The sequence below is a fragment of the Rhipicephalus microplus genome, chromosome 5 (genome assembly GCF_043290135.1).
Source record: "Rhipicephalus microplus isolate Deutch F79 chromosome 5, USDA_Rmic, whole genome shotgun sequence".
NCBI classification, from domain to species: Eukaryota; Metazoa; Arthropoda; class Arachnida; order Ixodida; family Ixodidae; genus Rhipicephalus; species Rhipicephalus microplus.
The window spans coordinates 6,972,995-6,979,882 of NC_134704.1; positions in this window are offsets into that span (position 1 = coordinate 6,972,995).

A 6,888-nucleotide genomic window follows, 5' to 3' on the forward strand; every position below is an offset into this window, starting at 1 on the left:
AACTTCTGCAGACCCCAATGTCTAATTTCAATTACAGATCGAGAACAGAGCGTGTAACTCCGAGTGAGATCGCTGAATGTACCATTGGAAAGCCGGCGGGATTCGAGGGAAGCATCCAGCGAGGGACCTGCACGATGCTGAAGCGTTCCGTGCGTTTTGTTTCTGCCTACTTTGCAGCCTCACCGCTAAAGCCACTTAACGGGCTCGTAAAGGTGAAGCGAAAAATATCGCAGTGAGCTGCTTCGCTACACGTCGCGACAAACGCATGGGCACCCCACGGGACGAAGCGAAAACAACACTTTGAAATAAACAAGGAAATTTTATTTTTTATACGCGCTGCCACCATCAAAGTTGTGCGGTGTATACATCGTAATGCGAATACAACCGATCATACTAAACCAATCGCGTTCTTGGCAGGAAGATCACTTCAGATGCCCGTTGACAGCGTCACATTTGCATGCAGAATCATCACTGCATTTGTAACTTGTTTTCGTCTGAGTCCCAACTACTCTCTAAGGTCGACAATGCACGGCGCGAAGCGTTGTTATGGGGCGTGCCGTGATGGGAAGAAAGCATGATGCGCAAAATACATTTACACAGACCTGCGGTCGAATCCGCCAATATCAGTGGAGCAAGAATTCTTGCTCCACGGAGTGATCCATGCCTGCTCTCACAGAGTTCCTTAAAATCAACTAGAGGGAACTCTGGCATTGCAATCGTTCAGCGGCCATGAAAATGATGGGTAGCACACGGATTTGCCTAGTCTTCGTACTTGCGAGCCAGGAATCGCACTTGTGGCTTCGTTTATTGCTGTGTTTCGTTTTTTTTTTTGAAGCCTATGACGAATTATTTTTAACTTCGTGACTCAATTTAAAATGGCAAGCCTAAAAGGTTAAGGTAGTGAAGTCCTGAATATTTGCTGGTTGTCGCTTCGTGACAAAGCAGCCGCAAGCCACGCGAAGGCAATTGGAGTCAAAAGTACGAAAATTAAACACATCAGTCCCATCATTCCTATGCTTGCGGAAGCATCCTGAATTCCCATGCTCACTGAAGCGTTGCAGCTCCCATAAACACTTGCGCCAGAGTTCCCTCTAGTGTACTGATAGGAAACTCTATGGCTGCTTTCAATTCGCCATTGGAAGACAGAATGTACGCTCTAAATCTGCCATTGGACTGTAGAGCGAGAAAATTTGATCTGCCACTGTAATTGAAAATGAGCTTCGAGATGAAGAGGCCGGACAGACAGTCGACGGCTGTTTCCGAGAGAGTGCCCGGACCACGAGTCGTAACTGCGATAATGCATCGACAACTATAACTGATGCAGCTGAAGAATGTTGAGCAATGAGGAGCAACGCTTGAGAGCCATTGAATTGCTGGAGAATCACTACAAAACGCCGAAGAAACAACCGCTTTTTTTTCCAGATTAATAACAAAATAAAAATATACGTATCAACATAACCCACATTACATTCCGACAACTGAAGTCATTATCCATATTTTGATTTGATACAAACGCCGGCGTTTTAAATGCACATATTTTGTGCCACCTGACGAAGCATGCTTGCAAAAGATTAAAGTAGCTTCGAACTATAGTTGAAGGATGTTCGGGGCCTCTTTGGGTTATTTTTTTTTGCTTTTTATTTTCTCGCTGTTTTTTTCTATTTCTATTCATTTCGTCCTGTCTCTGCCTTTTCGTGCACTTCCTATTTTTCCCAGTCTTTCTGCCTCACGCTTTCATCCCTTCTTTGTTTCTATTCAAGATTTTGTGGCGTTATGCCAAGCGCAGTAGTTTGCGGATAAGTGTTCATCATTAAAGAACAACCCACGCAGTCTCCGTCAAGGTGTAAAGCGAACGGGCGAACTGTAATCCTACTTTTATGTCACGAGTCTACGCTGCTACGTTGACACTGTTCCCCGTATCAAGGAGCAAGTTCCTAGTCAACGTGGGCAACATGTTCTGTCTCTGTTGTCTCTCTCTTTTGAAGTGTCGTTTGCTGTTACGAGTGATACGGCGACAGCCCGAGTGTCTTGTTAAAGGGACCCTTGAATGGTCCTCGCTATTTTGTACAAGCACAATGGGCCACGTCTTAAGGGTCATATACAAGTTCATTTGAGCTATCTGCGTAATCTGCGTAATTAATAACAACACTTTAAAGCTGCCAATCGCTGCATAGCACTGCATACCACTTGGGCTTGGCCAAACGAGGTTGGAACCACAGAGCGACATGCTCTGCCCCGTTGACGTCCCTGTGGCTGCTGATTTGATGGACGCACGGCACATGCCCCGAGAAGACGGAACTTAGCCCCGAGCGCTCGAAGGAAGCGTTGAGGGTGAAAGGGTACCTATTTAATACTTTAATAAGGGGTATTTCAATAGGGCTATGGGGCCAATGATTTGTTCCAGTAGCGGTCTCATCAAAAACGGAATGTGAAAAAAAAAACATTTCAGGGACCCTTTAAGAGGTAACCTCGGAAAAACACGGGAGCCCGGAATTAATTGGTATACGAATACTAACTCCGAGTGAGTGAAAAGGGGGGAACGGGCCGTGACGTCACAATGACGTCACAGATCGCGCAATTTGGGGGTGTCATCAGAAGACATCGCTGGCAGGTCATAGGAGGGCCTATTCGAGATATAGTGCACCAACAGCTGTGCCGAGAGCTTCACGGGGAGGATGAAGAGGAGCGACACCTACAGTGACGTCCAGGTTATGCTCTCACAATGCGACTAGGTATGCCTAGTGAGAAGTCCGCTCCCAACTGAATAAATAGACTTTCACCTTAGCTTTGCAAGTGGAACTTGTTATGAGTGCATGGTGGCGGCGTTGTATACGTGAGAAACCCCGCCGCCTGCGAGCGTACAGAAAATGCGGCCTTCGAAGGTTGTGCACTGCTGAAGAAATACAAAACTCAATTTTGTAAGAACACAGCGTTAGGACGCGCAGCCGCTCCCTACGGAATCTTACGAGCGCCTCCCTTTTCACGCAGTTGTGCACAAACACAACACGCACAGAGCGACGCACTGCTCTTCTTGCGTCAACACTGCAGCGGTCAAAGGCTTTCCCGCCGAGGTTTCAGACCCTCAGTGCCGGCAGAAGAGGAGTTCTGATGCTTTCCTAGAAAAGCGTCTTGGCTGCGCACGTGACGTTCCACATGTACAAAAAGAAACAAAGTGGAAATACAAAAAAGGTTGCCGGGCGTAATTGTGTGGTCCGGTTTCTAATAATTTATGCTCTTTCAATCGAATGCTTGTGGGCCATCAGCGGTATATCTATCTAAATCTCATGTTGCTGTTTGACGGTTATGAATGAATGCGTGTCGTTCTGTCCTTCAGTCAGTGAGAGGGTTCAACGCTTTTGCAGCATGCTCAAAAAACAGTTCCGAGCGCCAATCGACACACTTATGTTGAATTCCATTGGCAGATACGATCAAGTGTTTTTCTGCTCTTAGCGGAGCAATAGCATTCCAATGGCAAATTGGGAGCGTGGATTGTGTGTCCCAATTGCAGATTGAGAGCAACCGCAGATCACGGTTTGCTCCGCCAAAGTCGGCGGATTTGACCGGAAGTGGTGTATTCTGTGCGGCCGCTTTTCATCCAATCACCGATGGATGTCCTAAAGACGCTTTGCACATCTCTCGCACCCTCTCGTGCTCCCTCGTCAGATTCCCGCTAACCAACAGCTCCCGTCGAGACGCGCGCGCTCCAATCGCAGATTTGGCGGGAGAAATCCCGCTCGGATCTGCGCGCTCCATTCGCAATGCGGCCCAGCGCTCGCGATCTGCCATTGGAATTCAACATTAAGAACACGCGAGCCAAACCGATAGCGCAGCCGGCGGCCTGAAATTTACAGCTACGTTTCAAAGCCGGCTAGAAATATGTCCTTATTCGTTGTGCAAATGACGTAATACACCACTCGCTCACTAGAATAGCAACCACGGCCGATGGGACGGGCCGCCACGCACCGCGATGGAGCAGGTCGTGGCTCGCACAGACGGCAAGCCGCGCCTTCACTCGAAGAGAAAGTGCTGACAAGGTCATGACGCGCACGTAAGTTACATTTATTTATTTATTCATGATACCTTACAGGGCCCATTAGGGCCCTGTAAGCTATCATGAATAAATATATAAGGGGAGCCAGTACGAAACAAAAAATGTCAGAGAAAAATGCACCAAGTTATCACTTCCTCTTCCATCACGTTCGTTGGGACGAAGCGGGGAGAGAGTAACTGCAGTGCGTGACAAACATACTTTTGTGACAGTTGATTCGTGCGGTTATGAACTACCCTAATGAACCCATTCGATGGTTAGCAGTTTGCGTGACCCCTTTAAGTTATTTGAGTATTGCGCTGCTAATCGCGTGGATGCATGTTTGTTAACAGCGGTAGGCGCTGTCAACATACCGAGGCGCTTTCAGCGCCGTCACGGCTCTGCCCATCCCAAAGCTGGCCACCACCCGCTATGATGACGTGACAACCGGCACAGCAGCTTCAGAGCTGCCTCCGAGCACGGCGCGTCCTCCCGCGTCCCACTGTTCAGCTCTCGGAGGGAGCATTGCGATAGCCATGGGAAAGTGGTTGTTCATACAGGGCAGGAGAAGGGCTGCTAAGTTGGCGCGTCTCAAGTGCGACTCTGCGTGAGCCGAGTCTGCTGTCATTGTTCCGGAGTATAGGCTGTTTCACATGCCGCGATTGCAGCGAAAAAAAAAATCGTTCTGTTCGCTCCAATCGCTCTGTTCGCAACCGTTGCTTATGGCGGTTTCGTTTCACATGGACCGCGAACGGTCCTAGATTTTCGCTCTACTACTGGAGCGGCGAGGTCTCCCACCACTCACTGTGACAGACACGAATGTAATGTAATAATATGTTGTGCATTACGATATTGTTACGGGAAAGATTTATTCACCGAGAGCTGGTCTTGCTAACGGCTTAGAGAGCACCCAGTCAAGCAGGCCAACGGGAGAAGCTTCAGAGTCCAACCCACTACAACCACGTTGTCGTCTTCTTCATTTGGGTGCCAATTCAGCTGTGTCGGTGCGACAGTTCCATACACGTATCATCACCCCGGCCCGTAAGGCACCGCCTCGGTGCCTGTTAAATGAGCGAGTTGGCGTTGCAGGGCTTGAGACGAGAAACGTGGACCACTTCCGTTCTGGGAGCAGCAGCTGATGAGTTTGTGGTAGCGGCAATCTCGTAGGTCACAGGTGTGACCTGACGAATGACTCGGTAGGGCCCAGCGTATCGCGATAGTAGTTTCTCGGAGAGGCCAACACGTCGAGATGGGAGCCACAGGAGAACAAGAGATCCCGCAGGAAAAACGGCATGTCTATGTCGACGGTCATAAAGAGACTTCTGTGCTGTCTGCGACGACGATAACCGAGCACGCGCTACCGCACGTGCCGTGAGGGCACGGGTGATTGCATCCTGAGCGTACGATGTAGAGGATGGGTGGTCTGATGAAAGCAGTGTGTCGAAGGGCAGTAAGGGATGACGTCCGTAGAGTAGATAAAAAGGGGAGTAGCCCGCTGTTTCATGACGCGACGAGTTATAGGCGAAGGTTACGAACGAAAGAGCTATGTCCCAATCAGTGTGGTCGGTAGATACGTACATGGAAAGCATGTCCGTCAATGTGCGGTTTAGTCGCTCCGTAAGGCCGTTAGTCTGAGGGTGGTAAGATGTGGTGAAGTTGTGACGGGTAGCACAAGATCGGAGTAGATCATCAACCACACGAGATAGAAAGTAGCGACCACGGTCTGTGAGCAGGTGAGTCGGAGCGCCGTGCTGAAGAATAATGTCGTACAGCAGGAAGTCGGCAACGTCGGTTGCGCAGCTGGTTGGTAGCGCTCGAGTGATTGCATACCGAGTGGCATAGTCTGTGGCCACTGCAATCCATTTATTTCCAGTTGTAGAAGTAGGAAAAGGGCCTAGCAAGTCCAACCGCACTCGATAAAATGGCTCGGCTGGAACTTCAATAGGTTGAAGTAGACCGGTAGGGGGAGTCGTAGGCTTCTTTCGGCGCTGGCAGAGGTCACAAGATGTGACGTAACGGCGAACAGAGCGGTACAGACCCTTCCAGAATACTCGTCGTCGAATGCGGTCGTAAGTTCTGGAGACTCCTAGATGTCCAGAAGTTGGAGCGTCGTGGAATTGTCGCAGAACATCCTTTCGCAGGTGATGCGGTACGACGAGTAAAAGTTCGGCGCCGTTGGGGTGTAAGTTGCGCCGGTACAAAACGTTGTCTTGAAGCAGGTATCTGCTAAGAGAAGGGTCAGCATAACGCGACAGAAGGCGGTCAATGATGGTGAGCAGCGATGGATCTTGGCGCTGTTCGTCAGCCACGTTCAGAAAGTCAGTGATGGCTAAAACGCAGGCATCGGATTCCAAATCAGTGGAGCTAGGTGGATCAACAGGGTGCCGGGATAAGCAGTCAGCATCGCTGTGCAGCTTTCCAGATTTGTAAACAACCGAGAACGTGTACTCCTGTAATCGAAGTGCCCATCGGCCGAGTCTTCCTGTAGGGTCCTTAAGCGTCGACAGCCAGCAAAACGCATGATGGTCCGGGATGACTGCGAACGGACGTCCGTATAAGTACGGACGGAATTTCGCAATAGCCCAAACGAGGGCTAAGCATTCCCGCTCAGTGATGGAATAATTTTGTTCCGCTTGCGACAAAAGACGGCTAGCGTAGGCTATCACACGGTTGGTTCCATTCTGTATCTGAGCTAGTATAGCACCAATGCCATGGCCGCTTGCATCGGTGCGAAGCTCTGTTCGAGCCGCTGGATCAAAATGAGCCAACACAGGTGGTGATGTGAGGGCGGTAATTAGCGACGCGAAGGAATGTTCTTGGTCGCTTCCCCAAGAAAATGCCACATTCTTTTTGAGGAGATC